The sequence below is a fragment of the Spermophilus citellus genome (assembly GCF_964194105.1).
Source record: "Spermophilus citellus genome assembly, chromosome: 3".
In the NCBI taxonomy this organism is placed as follows: Eukaryota; Metazoa; Chordata; class Mammalia; order Rodentia; family Sciuridae; genus Spermophilus; species Spermophilus citellus.
Genome location: NC_138184.1, coordinates 11,511,384 through 11,528,621, shown reverse-complemented (window position 1 = coordinate 11,528,621; position 17,238 = coordinate 11,511,384). Strand labels below are relative to the sequence as shown.

General features: G+C 62.0%; 1 long non-coding RNA gene across 1 annotated transcript; it reads left to right on the top strand.

The window, feature by feature from the left end:
• The first annotated feature begins 10,108 nt into the window (after positions 1 to 10,108).
• Positions 10,109 to 17,144, top strand: LOC308644138. Its single transcript, XR_014020899.1, has 2 exons — positions 10,109 to 11,181; positions 15,973 to 17,144. It is a non-coding gene; the product is annotated as an uncharacterized lncRNA (long non-coding RNA).
• Positions 17,145 to 17,238: the final 94 nt, after the last annotated feature.

Below are 17,238 nucleotides of genomic sequence, written 5' to 3'. Positions count from 1 at the left end.
CAGGCTGGACCTCAGTTCTCACCCGCTGACAGCCTCCCACCCCCTGCGGCAGCTGAGGACCCTGCCTGGACCTCCCCAGGATGGAACCTCCATTGCCAAAATGCAGAGGCTCCAGAAGGAAGGAGCGCTTCTGAAATAAAGCCCCACAGAATGGACATCCCACCAGTGCCCTCCCGTCCTTGTGCCTCGTATTTGCGGGGGCCCGCCGGCAGTTTGCATTCCTGGGCCCTGGACCGGTGGCTTGTCCACCCTCCATTTCTCACCTCCTGAACTTTCTGAATATCCCCGGCCCAGCACAGGCCGGGAGGGCCAGTGGGGGAAGCCCCGGTGCCCAAGACGCCTGGTTCCTCTGGGCGTGGGAACTGCCCTCCCCCACCACCCTGTGCCGGGGCCTCTGCCAGTGCTGACTCATAGGGGGAGCCCAGGCTGTGACTCACAGCACCTCTCCCAGAGAGATTTCCTGCCCCTTGCCACCTCCTGTCCCCTTGGGGGTCTCCTGGGGGACCTAGATGTGGGCCTGGTGGGTGTGTGAACCAGGCGTCCTTCCTCAGCTCCATCCACGTAGAAGTCCCCGAGGCTGCAGTCACTGGGTGGGGGGTGGCTGCGTCGGGGCTCCTGGGCCTGGCCAAGATGTGCCCAAGATGTGTGTGTCTCGCAGGCTTAGGAATCAGCCAAGAGGAAGCTCTGAGGGGGCGCAGCCAGACTGTGGGGGTGCCTTCCTCCACACCCTACTGGATCCGGGGCGCAGATGCTCTAGGGCCAGAACCAGGCCCTGGCTTGGAGCTCGCTTCCTTAACCACAGTCTAGCTCCTCTGCCATCTTCCACGGCTCCAAACTGGCGGTTCCGTCCCCCCCACTGCTCAGCCAGAACTTTTACTCCCAGATGCAATCCATTAACAAGACCCGCTCCTGCCCCTGTAACAGCGTCTAGAATCCTGCCAGCTCCAGGGGCCCCATCTGGGCAAGGCCAGCCTTGACCTCCCTCTTTCTGCCCCCAACAGTCTATTTCCCTCACAGCCACCGGAGGGTACCTGTGGACACCCAAGTGCGGTCCCTCCTGCCTCTGTTGGAGACCTCCGTGGCTCCCACCTCAGTCAGAGCAAAAGCCAGAGTTGTCCCCCCAGGAGGCCCTGCTCTCTGCCCTGCGCAAGCCCGGCCCTCACATTCTGCACTCCGTCCGCTCCGCTCCGCAGGCCAGGCCTCCACTGCACAAGACAGTCCAGCTCAGGCTGATCACAGGCTGATCCTGCCACGTCCCCCTTCACCTCTTCCACTCTCCACCGTCACCTCCTCAGTCAGAGGTCTCTGAAACTCCTCCTCCTTGCCCTCTCCTCCCGCAGCCCTGTCGCCTTTGAACAGTTTCCCCATCTGCCTGGTTTCTTGTCTGTCTCCTCCACACACATGTCAGCTCTTCCAGGGTAGGAACAGGCACCTAGGCAGGACCTTGGTGACGTCTGTTACAGAAGACACACAAGACCTGCCACACAGCTACAGCAGCACACTGTCGAGTTTCCAGGGCTGAGAACTGGAGGCACCCAGCAGAAGAGGGGAGCTGGGGAGAGCTGGGCGCGGCGGCATGGGCCTGAGCAGGAGGCTGAGGCGGGAGGCTGAGGCAGGAGGATCACTTGCCCAGAAGTCCTAGGCAAACCTGGGCAGCACGGTGAGATCCAGTCTCTCGCTCTCTCTTTTTTCCTAAATTTTTTTAGACGTCTATGGACCTTTCCTTATTTATTCATTTGTTTTTCTGTGGTGCTCAGAATCCAGCCCAGGGCCTCACACGTGCTAGGCGAGCGCTCACCACGGGGCCAACCGACAAGCCAGAAAGGCCCCCCGGTTCCGCCTGCAGGGAGGGGGTCCTACCACAGTGTCCTGCTGGGACCCTGGAGGTTCCACAAAATCACACGGTGGCAGAACTTCCCCTGACTCAAGTGTCTCAGAGTCCTCGGAAGGTTCTGGGCATGTGCACAGGCGATACGGGTAGCAGGAGGGATAAGAGAATGTGGCTGTCCAGGGGAGAGGACTTTGGCCTGGATTAGAGCTGGGGCCAGGGACAGGTGGGAAGGGACAGCTCAGGACTGCAGTCCCCAGCATGGCAGCAAGAACAAAAGCCAGATGTGGGGGGGACAGCTTGGAAAGTGTCTCACAACAGGACTGAGAAGAGGAGGAGTCAGAGGAATGCAGTGTCCCTAGGCCAAGGAGGAAGTGTGTAAAGGTGACAGCTGTTACACTGAAGTCCAGGACAGTGACAACCGAAAAGTCAACTCGATTTGGCAGTTGGCGTCGTGGTGTGATCCTGGGCCACCTCAGGAGTGAACAGGAGAGATGCAACAATCATGGCACCCAGGACATGGGGAGCCACACACGGGCCATTGGAAGTCACAGGTTTTTCCTCAGGGCTGAGGACTGAACTGGGGTGCTCTACCAGGGGGCCTCATCCAGCCCTTTTCATTTCATTTTATTTTTTTTAAGAATTTTTAATATTTATTTTTTAGTTTTCGGTGGACACAACATCTTTGTTTGTATGTGGTGCTGAGGATCGAACCCGGGCCGCACGCACACCAGGCGAGCGCGCTACCGCTTGAGCCACATCCCCAGCCCCTTTTCATTTTATTTTTAAGACAGGGAGGTCTCTTGCCAAGGCTGACCTCAAACTTTTGATCCTCCTGCCTCAGCCTCCTGAGTTGCAGGTGTGTGCCAAGGTGCTTGGCTTAATTTGCAGAATTTTTAGCAAACACATTAAGAAAAAAAAAAAAAAGACACAAGTAAAAATCTTTTGAAGAAAATTTTTTTGGTACCAGGGAATGAACCCAGGGACACTTCACCACTGAGCTATATCCCCAGCCCTTTTTAATATTTTATTTAAAGACAGGGTCTTGCTGAGTTGCTTAGGGCCTCCCTAAATTGCTGAGGCTGGCCTTGAACTTGCCATTCTCCTGCCTCAGCCTCTCAAGTTTCTGGGATTACAAACAGTGCCTGGCTGCCAGCTGAAAATCTTAGTAGTACAATTCATTTAACCCAATATATCCAAAACAGCATAGCTTCAACACGTAATCAAGATAAAAATTATTAACTGAGCTATCTCATAGTTCATTTTTTTGGTGCTATCTTCAAAACTGGTGTGATTTTTATTCTTGCAACACATCTCAGTTTAGAGGAGCAGTGTTTCAGCTGCTCAGTCACCACACGTGACCAGGGACAACCTCACTGGAAAGTGCAGATCTTCAACATGACCCCATCCTGTCCTTGAATGACACACCTCTCTTCTTCCTAATCCCAGCTCTATCCAGGACTGAGCCACGTCCCCAGACCTTTTTTTTTTTTCTTTCCAATTTTGAGGCAGAGTGTCACTAAATTGCTCAGAGCCTCACTAAAGTTGCTGAGGCTGGCCTTGAACTCCAGATCCTCCTGTCTCAGCCTCCCAAGCTGCTGGGATTACAGGCAATCACCCCCATGCCTGGCTCATTGTGAATTTTTTCGTTCATTTCAGTTTGTAAAAATAATGCACTAAGACATTATTTCATCTTCTTCATAGAAACTCGTACGCCAGTGCTCGGGGCAGTGCTGTTTCCCTCAGCCCCCAGTCGGCAACTCCACCACGGGTCGGTAACACAGTGGGGCCTATCCATGTCCTGTGTTGGTCCCAGTTGAAGGAAAAGGGAAAGAAGGCAGTCCCAAGCCGCATAGTATGACTCCATCTATACACGGAGACAGACGAGTCCCTGCAGGGGAGTGACTACTGATAGGCTTGGGGCTTCATTTTGGGGAGATGAAACGTTCTAGAATGGATTGTGGGCCAGGTGGCGGCCCCTGGAATCCCATCTACCCCAGAGCCCAGGAGTTTGAGACCAACCTGGGCCATCCAGAAACCCCGAGTCTCAAAAAAATGAATGCAATAGAGGTGATGGCTGCTCAAGGCCATGGGCATTTTTAAAATATTCAATTGTATTTAATAAGTCAACTGCACGACGTGGGGATTGTATCTCAATAAACCTTTTATTTAAAAATATTTAACCCTCCTGGCCAAGCGTTGGTTTTGTTTTGGGGCCCTGTGGCCTTGGGGTCCTGGCGCTGCTGACTCTCCCACACCTGAGATGGGGGAAGGTCTCAGGGTAGAGGAGGAGGGGAGGCCGCACCCCTTGTCCTGCGGTTTCCCGGACTTGGAAGCTGACTCCTCTTGCCGTGGTTTCTCCAGAGCCCCATCCGAGCAGCCCGGCCGCGTGTGTCCTTTCAGACAGCTTGACTCAGTTTGCCCACCGTGCGCGTGGGCCCTGTGCGCGTGACCCTCCACTGTCCCCCGAGTGAGTCACTCCGCCTGGAAGCCCCCTCCCTGGGGACGCAGGGCTGGCCATTGATGGTGACTTTTCATAGACGTGGCGGAAGCAGGCTGGCGCCTCCCAGCCCAGGCCAGGCTCCGAGGGGCAGCCCAGCAGGGCCTCCCCGCACAGCCCACCCCAGCGAGGGCCAGGGGGCTGGGCCTGGGGGGTGGGGAGCTGTTCTCAAAGAGCCTTTGTGGGAGCGGCTGGGGGGGCTGTCGGGGACCCCGCCCTGAGTGACTCACCCTCATTGCTGGGCGGTGACTCACGCCCAGCCCCCGCCCGCCCGCCTGCCCAGCAGCAGGTGCTGCCAGCTCCAGCCTCGGGTCGGGGGCCTCAGCAGCCTCTCATGCCACCCTAACCTGGGCCTGGGACCCGCTCCCACTTCAGGGTGCCCCCCTTACCCTGGCCTTCTTGCCCTCCTGGGTACGGACAGCGGAGGAAACCTCTTGCACCCTGTCCCTTGGGGCGGCCGACGTGGGTACTGGGGTGTGCCAGCCCCCCTGCACCCACCGAGCCCCAGGGTGCTCTAACCAGTCCCTTAGCCGACGGCTTCGTGAGATCGCGGGCGATGCGCCAAGACGGGCGATCCAAAGGGGCATCATCAGGTGGCGATCCCAGCCGCCTCATGGAGGCACCAGTAAGGGGCACCGCCTGCTGCCAGGATGCCTCCATTTTACTGATGGGCAAACTGAGGCTCCGGCCCTTGGGCCGCCGACCTCGAGAGGCTGGGCGTGATTCGAACTCAGAGCCCGGGCCTGCTCGCCGCCTCCCGCCGGCCCTGGCTACCACTCGGGGCCCCGGCGCCCCCGCCGCCGGGCCCCTCCTGCCGCCACCGAGGCCGGCCCGGGCCGGGCCACCCGCCAGCCGGGCGCCGCGCCCGCTCCCATCACGCTGCGGTGAGTCACCGCGCGCGCCAGCTCCGCCCCCCGCGCCAACAAACAGCGCGTTGCCCGGCAACGGCCGCCGCCAGCCGGTGCGGACTGGGGTTCGAGCCTCCGGCTGGGGTGGGAGCTGCCAGGGGCTCGGGGACCCGGAGAACGTCCCCAGATTAGGGCCCGAGGTCCGGTGCGCCAGGAGGTGGGGCGGACAGGCAGCTGTGGTCCTGGGGACGGGGCTCCGCAGAGGTGGGTGCTGGGTGGGGACCCACCGGGTAGTAGCCATGGGGCGATGGGCGGGGTCAGAGGTGGAAGAGGGGTCAAGGTCGCTTCCTAGAGGGATTTGGGGAGCCTGTCCAGAGTGCGATGGCAGTCCCGGGTTGGACTGGCTTTGGACTTCTTGTCCCATCCAACCCCTAAACAGCGTTTAAGGAGCGAGGGTTCCCAGCTCTGTGGGTACACACGTGGGCTCCCAAGTCATTAACTCAGCCATCCTAGCACAACCAGGCCCTGTCCCCATGCCCGGCATCGTGAAAAAGAAAAAGGAAAGCTCACCAGCTCAGTTGGAGAACCAGTGTCACTGCCCCCTGCCAGAGGACGAAGAGCCCCGGGCCCTAATCTGGGCCCCTGAGTCCCTCTCATTAGACTGCATGTCCCCTCTTGGTGGCAGTCATAGCCGTGGGAATCTTCTTCCAGGTATGATGATGAGGGCCAAGTCCACACTAGAGCTTGGGTGGGATCTGCAAAGGGGTGTGTGTCGTGAGGGGGTGCTGGTGGGTTCCTTGGGGACTCTGGACACAGGCACAGAAAGGCCCTGCCTTCCAGAGGCTGGGTCAGGTCTCCTTTCAGACTGCCACACTATCTTAGGGCAGGGAGAGGCTACCCTGGGAGCCAGCGTTAGATTACCTCCCCCTGGGCTACCCAGCACCCCATAATAGTCACCATTCAATTGGCCTCTGGTAGGGGAGTGACCAGCTACCTGAGAAGTCTCTGCCTTTGTACCATTTAAGAAATATTCGGGGGGGGGGGGGCTGGGGTTATGGCATGTGGAAGGCTCTGGGTTCGATCCTCAGCACCACATATAAATAAATAAAGTTACCATGTACAACTACAAAAAAAAATATTAGGGGCTGGGGATGTGGCTCAAGCGGTAGCGCGCTCGCCTGGCATGCGTGCGGCCCGGGTTCGATCCTCAGCACCACATACCAACAAAGATGTTGTGTCCGCCGAGAACTAAAAAATAAATATTAAAAATTCTCTCTCTCTCTCTCTCCTCTTTAAAAAAAAAAAATATATATATATATATATATATATATAAATAAAAAGAAATACTCAGAGGCTGGGGTTGTAGCTCAGTGGTAGAGGGATGGCTTAGTATGCCAGAGACCCTGGGTTCCATCCCCCATACCAATTAAAAAAAAAAATCAGCTGGCCCCAGCAAGGTTCACCCTGTAATCCCAGCCACTCAGGAGGCTGAGGCAGGAGGATTGCAAGTTCAAGATGAGCCTGGGCAACAGTGGCCAGACCCAGTCTCAAAAAACAAACAAACAAAAAAAAACCCAGAGGCGGCTAGAGGACCTGGGGGTGTGGCTCAGTGGTAAAACACCCCCGGGGTTCAATCCCCAGTGTGTGGGGGGAACAAAGGCACTTGACTCAAAAGATTGGATAAGTCTCTCAGTCAGTCTCATAGTTGGGTGCAGGGAACAAATGAACAAAGGATAGGGGGTTCCTGAGGAATCTAAAGTCTACTTAAAAAAACTCCATGGATTCAGTGTGTAAATGGAATCACATCGAGCCGGTGTCCCAGGTTTTATCTGGTAGCCCCACTGGGGGAGTGTCCCAGCATCCTGGCCGACGGGCACAGCACCCTGATTGGGCGAAGCGCTCTGCGGGGTGCGCGCCTCCTTGCCATGGTCCCGCAGGTGGCCGTGGCCAGGTCTCCTGAACTGCCTACATGATTAGCGGGCGATGGACCTGGTGAGAGCCCAGTCCATCAGCGACCCCTCTTCCACGGGGTCGGGCTGCGACACGAGGGCCTTCCCGATGCGACAGACGCCGCGGCCCCCTCGCGCAGCCTGGTGCTGCGCCGCCCCGTGCGCCCTCCTGCCGGGACACGGGGCCGTGGGCGGCGGCCTCAGGGGGCCTCCCCTCCGGGGCCGAGGCTCGGCCTCGCCCTCTTCCAGCCGGGAGGCTCCGTCGGCCCGCGGCAGGGGGAGGGGGCCGGTTATTTTTACCTCCTCCCGGCAGCGGGGCGACAGGAAGTGAGCGCGGCCGCCAGATGTGGAGCCAGGCAGCTGGGAGCAGCCACAGCTGGACCGGCGGGGGGGCGAGGGGGCGGGGCGTGCGGAGGGGGGTCCCCGGCCTCGGGTCCCCGCTTTGTTCCCGCCGCCCCTGCCACCCCTCCTGGTCCCCCTCGCCCCCAGCCCCCACTCGTCGTGGCCTCGCTGTCCCCCTTCTGTGTGCCCAGTCCCCTTGGTGCTCAAGGGTTCCCGGGCGGGGACGGGAGACCCGCTCTGCGCTCTGGGGACTCCCGGGTCCCAGCAGAGTTGGGGGCGAAAGGGGGAGACGGCCCTGGTCGGGCCTCGCCTGCCACCGCCATTGTTTACCCCTCGGCTGCCTCCTAGGAAACTTAACCCGCCCGCGGTAATTTTATTTGGGAACTTCGGCCAGTTACCATAGCAACCCCCAGTGACGTCAGAGGGGCCGGGGCCGAAATCCCCGGGAAAGGGGGATGGGATTAGGAGGGGAGACCCCCAGAAGGGCGCCTCCTTAACCCTGCGCTTGCCGGCCGTCGGGGAGGGCTGCCTGAAATGACTTCTTTGGGGCAACCCCCCAACTCTGGCCAAGCGCCAGGTCAGGGTGGCAGGCCAGGCCTTGATGTCATCGGGTGCTGGGCGGGTCTGAGTCAGCCCCAGGTGGGGGCTGGGCCAGGCCTGGGGGCTAGTCCCACGTGTGACCCACCCCAAGGTGCCCTGAGCCACTCTAGAACTCTTCTCTGCAAAAGGGATTCCGGGCACCTGACTGGGGTCCTCCCAGACCCCTGAGTCCTCTCTGCCCCTCTGAACCCTAGGTTAGGGGCAAAGTCTTTCCTGGTGCTCCAGACCCAGGCGTGGAGTTATAGAATGAAGGGTTAGTGGCAGTGAGCAGGGGCCACCACATAATGTCCTTCCCCGGATGTGGGGAGTGGCTGTGCCCCAGGGAGGGGGTAGGGATTCAGTGGTGGGATCCTCGTTCAGTCCATAACACCGCGAGTCGCCCAGGCGACCGGAGGCAGGGGCCCTGACTGACTTGGAGAAGTACAGCCGCCAGCCGGGGGCTGGGCTGGGAGGAGCCACCCTTAACCACAGTGACGTGGGACTTCCTCGGCAGGGCCTGTTTGATGTCTCTGTATGCAGCGTTGCCATGGGGCCCGGCAGGCGCCCTGCGTGTGAGCCAGGGTGACCTGTGGGACGCCTGGGCTTGTCAGGGTTCCTGACACGGCCCCCACCCTGGGTCTGGGTGTACCTGGTGTAACCTATGTGTACAGGCCTGTCCAACTTCTACCCTGGGCCAGGAAGTTACACATTTCAGAGTCTCGTGACAGCCACCAACTGTACATTTCTTGTCCCATTTTACAGATTAAGAAACAGAGGCTCACAGAGGTTTGATAATTTGGCTGAAGATATGCAGCTACAAAGTCAGGGAGCAGGGATCTGAAGTGTTGTTCTTCCACTCCATCAGACTGAGTTCCTTGCTGTTTCTTGAATACTCTGGGCATGTGCATGCCTCAGGGCCTTTGCACTTGCTGATCCCATTGCCTGGAACTCTCTTATCCCAGTTATCTGTGTGGCTCCTCTCTCGAGGAGAGAGACTAAAGTCCTTGTACAAATATCACCTCAGAGAGGCCTTTCTGGACCTAGCCCCTAACCCTTCACTCCCAACCCCCCTTCTAGATCTTCTAGCCTATACCACTCAACACACTAGAAGTTCTTTATACCCTTCTATCTGCTTATTCTGTTCATTTCTCCCCATGGATGTCGGCTCCACCAGGGCAGAGGTGGTTTTTTGTCCCCGTCTCCTGTGTCCCCGGTGCCCAGAATAGTGCCTGGCACACAGCAGCTACCCAATGAATGTTTATGGAAGGAACAAATGGGCAGGCCACTTGACCACTTGACCTGACCTCACCCTGTCCCTCCTCCCTACCTGTCATGACAAAACCTCAGTGGGCCAGTTTGGTGAGCCCCGTCCCCTCGGCTGCAGTCCCTGGTAAATCAGCCGGCTCAGGGCTTGGGCACGTGGAGGCAAACGTCAGGAGACCCAGAGGAGGGCTGGTGGCCAGGCAGGCCTCTCCAAGCCTGGGCTGAGGGACGCTCCTCAGTGGCTGGGCACCACATGCCACATGTGGGGAATGACCAACACTGGATCCGTGACCCTGGGGAACAGGTATCCCCAGGGGCCGCGGAGGAGGCGGTTCCGGATTGCATAGATGGTGGCTTGCCTGGGGCTGGACAGCAGCTCTCATTCTGGGTGGGAGTGGAACATTCTGGAGGAACGGTGTGGTCGGGGGTGCTACAGAGGCGCGCACTGCATTTGTCAAAATGGGGTGGCTCTCCACCTGGGGAACCCTGAGTTCCCGTGAATGCTGGTGCCTACGTGATGGTCCGCGGGGAGACCCAGGCCCACTTGGGAGCACCGAGCTCCTTTGGAACAGCTCAGGAAGCCACGTGGCACAGCCCCCACCTTCCGGCCCCACCCTGAATTGGGGAATTCTGTGCCACCCCAAATCCTCCCCTGGGGCCCCACAGGATGGCTCTGCACCCTCCTGCCCCAACCTGCCAGATCCTGCTGTCTGGGCCAGCCTGCCCCTTGGGCCCCACAGGGAAGAAAGCCCTGGGAGCCCCCCGGGCTGGGCCCCACAGGGTGGCAGCTAGGTGTGGCTTCCGCCCCTTTCCCCATCCCAAGGAGACCCAAAGCAGGAGAAGGCTGAGCTGAATGGACAAAATGGGGGACCCTGCGGAGGTTCTGGGAGGTGCGCTCTCCGAGGCACCCAACCGCCTCCCCACCGGCCTCTTACCACCCAGGAGGTGGGAGCCGGCTCTGTCCTGGGAAACGTGGGGGGGGAATCCCCCAGAACCTTGCCACCAGGTCTGGGGAGGGCTCTCCGGACCCCCACTGCGGCATGATGGTGCTCCTGGGGATGGCAGGGGTCTCTCGGCCTTTGTCCTGTCCTGTGGAGGGCGAAGTGGGAGGGCAAAGTGGCACCGAGTACCCAAGGAGGCTGGCTTGGCTGCAGAGGGCACCCGCCTGCCCCTCCTCTCTGAGTGTTGTTCCCGGCCCCCCACCTGGGCACTGGGCCAGGCCCTGAGGCAGGGCCCCGTCCTGGGGAACAATGCCGCCGTGTTCCTCCCGGTGGAGGGTAGGCCAGAGGATGAGGGAGAGAGAGAGCCGGCAGGGAAAGAGGGAGGAATCCTGGGCCTCTCTCCCTGGGATACTCTGGGGGGCTGGGGAGTTTCCCAGAGGTTCCTGGTGGGTGGGGGAAGGGTGCCGGGGAGCCTGGGATGAGGGAGGGGACCCAGACCCAGGGACCACCAGGCTGGGAGTCAGTCTTCTGCAGGGCAGCAGGAGAGGGCTGGGTGGGATAAACGAAGGGACTTCCTAAGGCTGGGGAAGGTGCTGTGGCAGTGGGGATGGATCCCTGTTTGGTAGGATCCCAGAATACTCAGGCCCGAGTCGATTCGGGACAAGGAGGGAAAAAGTTGCGGCTGAGTTGGGGACCGGACTGAGTTGGGGGGCCGAGGGAGAAAGTGGGGGCGGGCCGCCTCGGGGGCACATGACGGCCGCCCGCCCCGCCCCGCGCCCGCCCCCTGCCCGGCCGTGGGGGGAGGAGACGGGGAGGTTTTAAAGGCGCTCGGGCCGCGGGGCGGCCAGTGAGTGGGGTGGAGCGCGCCTGCGTCTCGGCCCGCGGCCCGGGGCGGCGGCCGGAGCCGGGAGCGCCCGGTCCTCTCCCCCGGGTAAGTGGGGACCGTGAGTGGGGACCGAGCGCGCACCAGGGCGGGCGCGGCGCCGGCGTCGTGGGCGGAGGGGGCGGGCGCGAAGGGGCGCCGCGGGGACCGCGCGTCTGGCGACGGCTGAGCCCCGGGCGCCCCCTGCGGGTGGGGGAGGGGCGGCCCGCCCCTCGCTCAGGCCCGGGGACGTGGAGGGAGGCGGCCGGCTACCGGCGGGGCGGGCTGGGGGCGTGCGCCCGCCTTGAACTTGGGCCGGGCCGGGGCGGCTGTGCAGGGCCCGCCCCCACGGGGTGCTGGTGGCCCTCAGCACGGGAGGCTTGGGAAGGGGCTCTCCGGGTTCTCTGGGGACAGTAGTTCAAGTTTTTGACATGTCGCCCTGGGAGGGGAGGAAGGCCTACTGCTGGGGAGGGCCGGAGGAGCCGCAGGGCTCCGGGGATGTCTCCTGCCCCCCTGTCCCCTCTGGCCCAGGAGGGAAGGGCTGGCTCAGGGTGCCTGGGAAGGGACAGGTTTGGGGGACTCTGCCGGGCTGGCTCCCCAGCCCTGTGCAGCTCAGGGTCCCTATGCCCTTGGGCTGCAGGAGGGTGAAAGGGCCCAGCTGAACCCCGACCTCCCTCTCCTAGCCCCAGACGGTTCCAGCCTTGGATTGACTGCCACCAAGGCCCCCAACCCTAACTGACCTTCCTGCCCAGCCAGGCTCCAGATCCATGTCCTCTTGAATGCCTGGTGGTGCCCTTGTTCCATGTCACCTGCCCCCTCCCCAGCTCCAATCAGCTGTTGGCTGGTGACAGGGGGTCTGTGCAGGGGAGGCGGGCACAGGACCCCTGGCATGAGGGGTGTCCTCTGGCAGCCCTGTCTGCTGGCCCAGGCTGGAGGCGCACCGACAGGTGCCCGGGCTTAGGGGCGCGCTGACGTGAGACACACCCTGCAGCTCGCCCACGCCTGGCCAGCCTGGGCACATGTGTTCGCAGGCGGCCTTCAGGCGAAGGCCCTGGCCCTGGATTGAGCTCTGTCCTGGCATCCCGGGGGCCACCCACTGCCCTCTGTCCTGGTGTGATGTCCTCTGGGAGCTCCCTTAAGACCCCAACCAGCAAGCCTGTCTGTGGGCCTAGAGGGGCCCTAAGGGAGCTGTCGGCCTGGCCTGGGGAGGGCACGCGCACACATGCGTGACAGGGCGTGTCCGGGCCGGGCCTGTCCGTGCTGGCCCGGCTTCCCAGGCTTCCCCAGATTCCTGCTTGTCGAAGAAAGACAGGGGAGGCGGGTGCTCCAGGGGTCCTCCTAGGACCCCACGACATGACACCCCCTGCCTAAAGCAAGTGGGTGACAGATGTGCCAGGCAGCCTCAGCTACAGGGCAGGCCCCCACCCGTCACATTTCACGGGGAACACGCCAGCAGGCTCCTGGGCACAGTGGGGTGACCTGACTGCCGTGGGCCAGGTGGCGCTTATACATCATGGGGCATTTCTCTGAGTTTGCCCTTCACCTTGGGAGGCTGGGGGGGGGGGGCGAGGGGTTCCGTCTGGAGTGTGTAATGCTGCGGGGAGCCCCAGGGGGTCTTCAGATGACCCCCTTCAAGGGCTTCTTGGGTGCCCTGGATGTGCCTTACGCCAGGTCGGGCTGCTCCCTTCAGACTTACTGTGTGACCCCAGAACCTGCTCTGCCTGCTGTTTTGCGGCTGTAAGTGGGGAGTCTTCAGAGACCGAGTGGAAGGAGCCCCTCTTGTCCTTGTCCCGGGCCTCGACTTCAGATCCCACGGCGGCCCTCTGGCCACTTTCCCTCCTGCTTGCAGGTGTCCTATGCGGACATAGAGGTGTGCCTCCTGTCCCTCGGGATGGCTCTGCCTTCAGGGCCGGTCACCTGGGCAGGATGGGAATGCAGGGCCTGGGCGTGGGTGTGAGAGTGCTTGGGCCAGGACCCCGCCACACTGGGCACGACTGAGTCACACTCCAGCGGCGCCTTGCCCCCGGGGGCTGGAGCTGGCGCCACTCTGGGTGTGGTCACTGAGCTGTGGCCCTGGGCAGAGCAGGGCTGGGTGGTCCAGGGCTTGGGGCGTCGTGGCGAGGAGCCAGGAAGTGCCTTCCGAGATGCCTTGGCCTCCCCTGGCTTGGGCTCCCATGGCCACCCCGACTGTGGGCGCCCTCATCCTGGGGAGCCTTGGGTTCCCAGGGGAGGACGGAGCCCATCAGAGCCAGCAACCTGGGCTGCGGATGTGGCCCCGTGGAGGAGCCCCTGCCCCGGGCCTGGGCGCCACCTCCAGCACCAGAAGAAAGAAAAAGGCACCAGTGACTGTCCTCGAGGCCAGTGGTCCCCGAAATCCAGGCCAGGGCTTGGAAGCGGACCTGTCGGAGAAGGTGGGGGTGGGCCTGCTGGTGGGCACCGGGGAGGGCTGGGTGGGTCTGCTTGGCTCTGGAGGACGGGAGAGGAGCCCTGGGCGGCGGGGGCGGGGCGGCTTTCGTGTTCCCCTATTTATAACAAATGATTCAGTCCCCGTCACTCACCCTTCCTGAGCCTCCCCCCTCGGCCCTGGGTGGGCACGGGGGCCACCCACTGGCGCGCACCCTGGCTCCCCTATCCTGGCGCCAGCCCCCGCGGGCTTCCCCACATCACCCGGGAGGGCTGCTCTTGTGTGTGCTCTGGGATCGGGGACAGTGGGGGGCCGGTGGCCGGGCGGCACCCGGCGGGGCGGCCCAGGTTGGCGGCTGGCGCGGGGCCAGCCCGCGAGCTTCTGTTGAGAGTCTAGCCCATTAGGCAAAGCGCTGGTGACAGGCTGGGCGGGCGGTGGCGGGCGGCGGCGGCGGTCAGGGCGGGGCCTGTGGGCCTTGGTATTTTCCGATCCCAGCTGCTCTGGGAGGGTGGAAAGTATTTGGGGATCAGGCTTGGGGGCACGGTGGAGGCGCCCCGGCAGAAGCCACCCCTGATGCACCCTCGGAGCTCCGGCCGGGGGCAGTGGGTGCCCCGTGTCTGGGGCGACCCAGGCGGCCTGGGGCAGCATCTGGCCATGGGGGCAGCATCTGGCCATGTGGGCAGACAGACCTGGGCCGGCCAGCGGGCGTCCTGGGAAGCCTGGGAACCGCGGTGCCGCCCAGTCCAGGGGCCACCCTCTTCCCCACGCTCCCGCTGCCAGGGCCTGGCCCTCTCTGGGCACTATCGCCCTGAACCCCAGGGGTACATGGTTACTGTGAAGGGGCCCCGGCGGCGGGCACCTGCGTGGCAGTGCCCCCTCCACGCAAGACCCAGACTTCTTGTGCCTGTGGATGGGAGTGGCCTTGGCCCTGGCCCTGGGCTCTGTGCAGGGGAAACCCCACAGGAAACGAGCCTGGCCAAATGGCCGCCCTTCCCGTTCTCGTCCCTGGGACACGAATATGCTGTCTCACTTCCGGAGGCGGCCCTGGGAGGCTGGCCGCTGTGCTGGACCAAGTCGGCTCCCAGTCGGTGCCCCCAGACCCTCAGGGTCCAGGGCTGGGCTGGGGCCCGTGTGGGGGTGTGGGCGTGAGTGCGGGTCCAGGGAGACACTCTCACTGCCTGCTTCCTGGTGGTAGGTGACCCCAGATCTGGACATTGGGGTCTTTACGGCGTGGGGCTTCCTTGTTTCCCTTGTCCTGCCCGATGAGGACGGCATCACACTGTCCTGATGTTGTGTGTGACGTATGGCACACCATTTATGAAGCGGGTAGTTGACGCTGTTTGTAGATGGGGAAACTGAGGCCCAGAGAGGTTGAGTGGTTGGCCCAGGGTCACCTAGTTGGGAAGCTGCAGAGCAGGGGTCAGGGTGGGGTTCAGGTGGTCGGCAGACTCTAGAATTGGTGTCTTCTAGCCACTGGGCACTTATCATAAGAGGATCTGTCACAGCTGTGTGACCTGTATAGTCTCAAGGCTCCCTCCTTGAAGGACCTGAACTGGATCTCATCTGTTACAGCTGCCTTGAAAACCTTCTTTTGGGCAGTGCTGGTGACGGAGCCCGGGGCTTCGTGTAGCTGAGCACCTGCTCGTCTATTAAGCGGCACCCTAAGCCCCATGAAGTTCTTAATTTGCAAACAAGAAACCAGATTTTCATTCTGCACTGGTCCCCACAAATTCAGTGGCCTGCCCTGGTGTGGGGCGCTCGCCAAGCGACGTATCCCGCGGTGAACTCTCGCGGGGTTATGTGCGAGAAGCTCTTGGCTCCATTTTGCAGATGGGGAAACTGAGTCGTGGGGCATTTGGAAAGAGGCAGAACAGGAGATTTGAACATCACTAGGGCTTTTTGGGTGGCAAAGCCAGTGGTGTCAGCCTGGGTCCTGTGTCCTGGGGGGTCGTATGAGTGCTCCGGGGGAGCTGGGCCCTCTGTGCCCATATCCGCCCTGAAGGGATTCGGGCTGAGGCCCGGCCACAGCCACAGAGGAGACAGGACCACTGGGGGGAGGCCTGGTGGTTTCCTCCTGGCCCTCCGGCTTCTAGGAAGTGGCGCCAGCTGGGGTGAGATCACTTCCTCACCCGCCTGCCTGCCCCCCCTCGGCTTCCTCTCGCCATGGCCCCATTTGGCCTGCCCAAGGCACGGGGGTGGGGGTGTGGGGAGGAGTGGGGGGAAGGCTGGGAACTGGCTCTGGGAGTTCCTGCAGCCTCCTTGGCCCAAGGTGGCTCTCTGGGCATCTCTGCCTCTAGGGCTGGGACCAGGAGTGGGGTCCAGCTATGGCCAACGCTGCGTCCCGCGACTGCCTGTGGGGAGCAGCTTCCCCACGGGCCCCAGAAGGAGGCCAGTAAGGACCCGAAGGGGTGGCGTCCCCAAATCTCATTACCTCCTTTGCTCTTTCTCGCCTCCAGGTGCCAGCCTCTGGGCCCACCCAGTGCCCCTCCCCCTGTGCCACGGCCGGCTGGGGTTCCTGGGGATGGGATTTGCTGCCAATCACAAATCACATTGCCAGGGATTTCCAACCGACCCTGAGCTCTGCCTCCAGGGCCACCGTTGCTGCTGAGGATGTCACCGGGGACAGGGTGTCAGATGCCCTGCCATCACCTATGCTGGCCTGAGGAGCAGGGCTTAGCTGCTTGTGAGCAGGATCCACACCAAGTCGTGTTCACAGTGGCTAAGTTCCGCCCCCCGGGCTCCCACCTCCTCCGGGCCTGCCGCTGCCTGCTGCCCGCTGCGAGCTCCCTGGGCTCCGCCCCCCGTGCCTACTGAGCTGAAACACAGTTGGTTCGTGCACACTGGCTCAGTTCAGCAGGAACAGGGGTCAAGCCCCCTCGGAGTCCGCAGCCCCTGTGCCACTGGGTCGGCCGCCCAAAGCTGAGGCCAGCCCCAGACCCAGGTGTGTCTGGAGAAGGGACGTAGAAAGGAGGGGGTGGCCGGCCCGCTGGCTGTCCTGTCTGCTGCAGGTCTCTTCTCCCTAGACTGCCCTTTGGGGACCCTCCCATGGCCACACTGTGGGTTGGGCTGTGGTCCCGGGTGGACATGGAGATAGGTGGGTGGCCCTTCCAGAAAAAGGGAAGCCAGCTGTGTCCCCTCCGGTCTGGCACCCCAGCCCCTCCTCTCCTCAGCCTGCCCCTGTCCCATCAACGAGGCAGTTACCCAAGAGGAAGCTGCTCGGCCCCTGACCGTTAAGTGCCAACTCCCAGCTTCCGGAACCCAGCTGGCCTGGCCGAGTGAGCCTGGCCCTGCTCCCGGGGCCTGCAGACTCCTAATTGTGGGGATGAACAGTGACACCTGTGCCTACCGGGAACGAGGGACAGGGAACCAGGTCCAGGTGGGCCCAGACAGGACACGAGCAGGCTGACCTCCTCCTCGGTGGCCTTGAAGGTGGAACTTGAAGCCTATCCTGAAATCGGCTGGGATGAGAGCCCCTTGGGGTGGGACCCAGAGGCTGAGGGGAGCCCCCAGGCCATCAGCGCTGGACCAGGTCCTCTTTCCCAGCCCGGGGCAGGCCGAAGCCTGGGGTGGGAGGGAGAGTTTGTGTTGTGTGTTGTGCAGTTAATTAAATAAAGTCACTAGCCTTGTCCTGAAGGTCTGCCGTCTGGTCCTTGGAGATCCAGGTTTTGATCCCCCTGAATCCTGGCACCTGGGCTCCAGACCCCACCTGCTCTGAGGAAGGT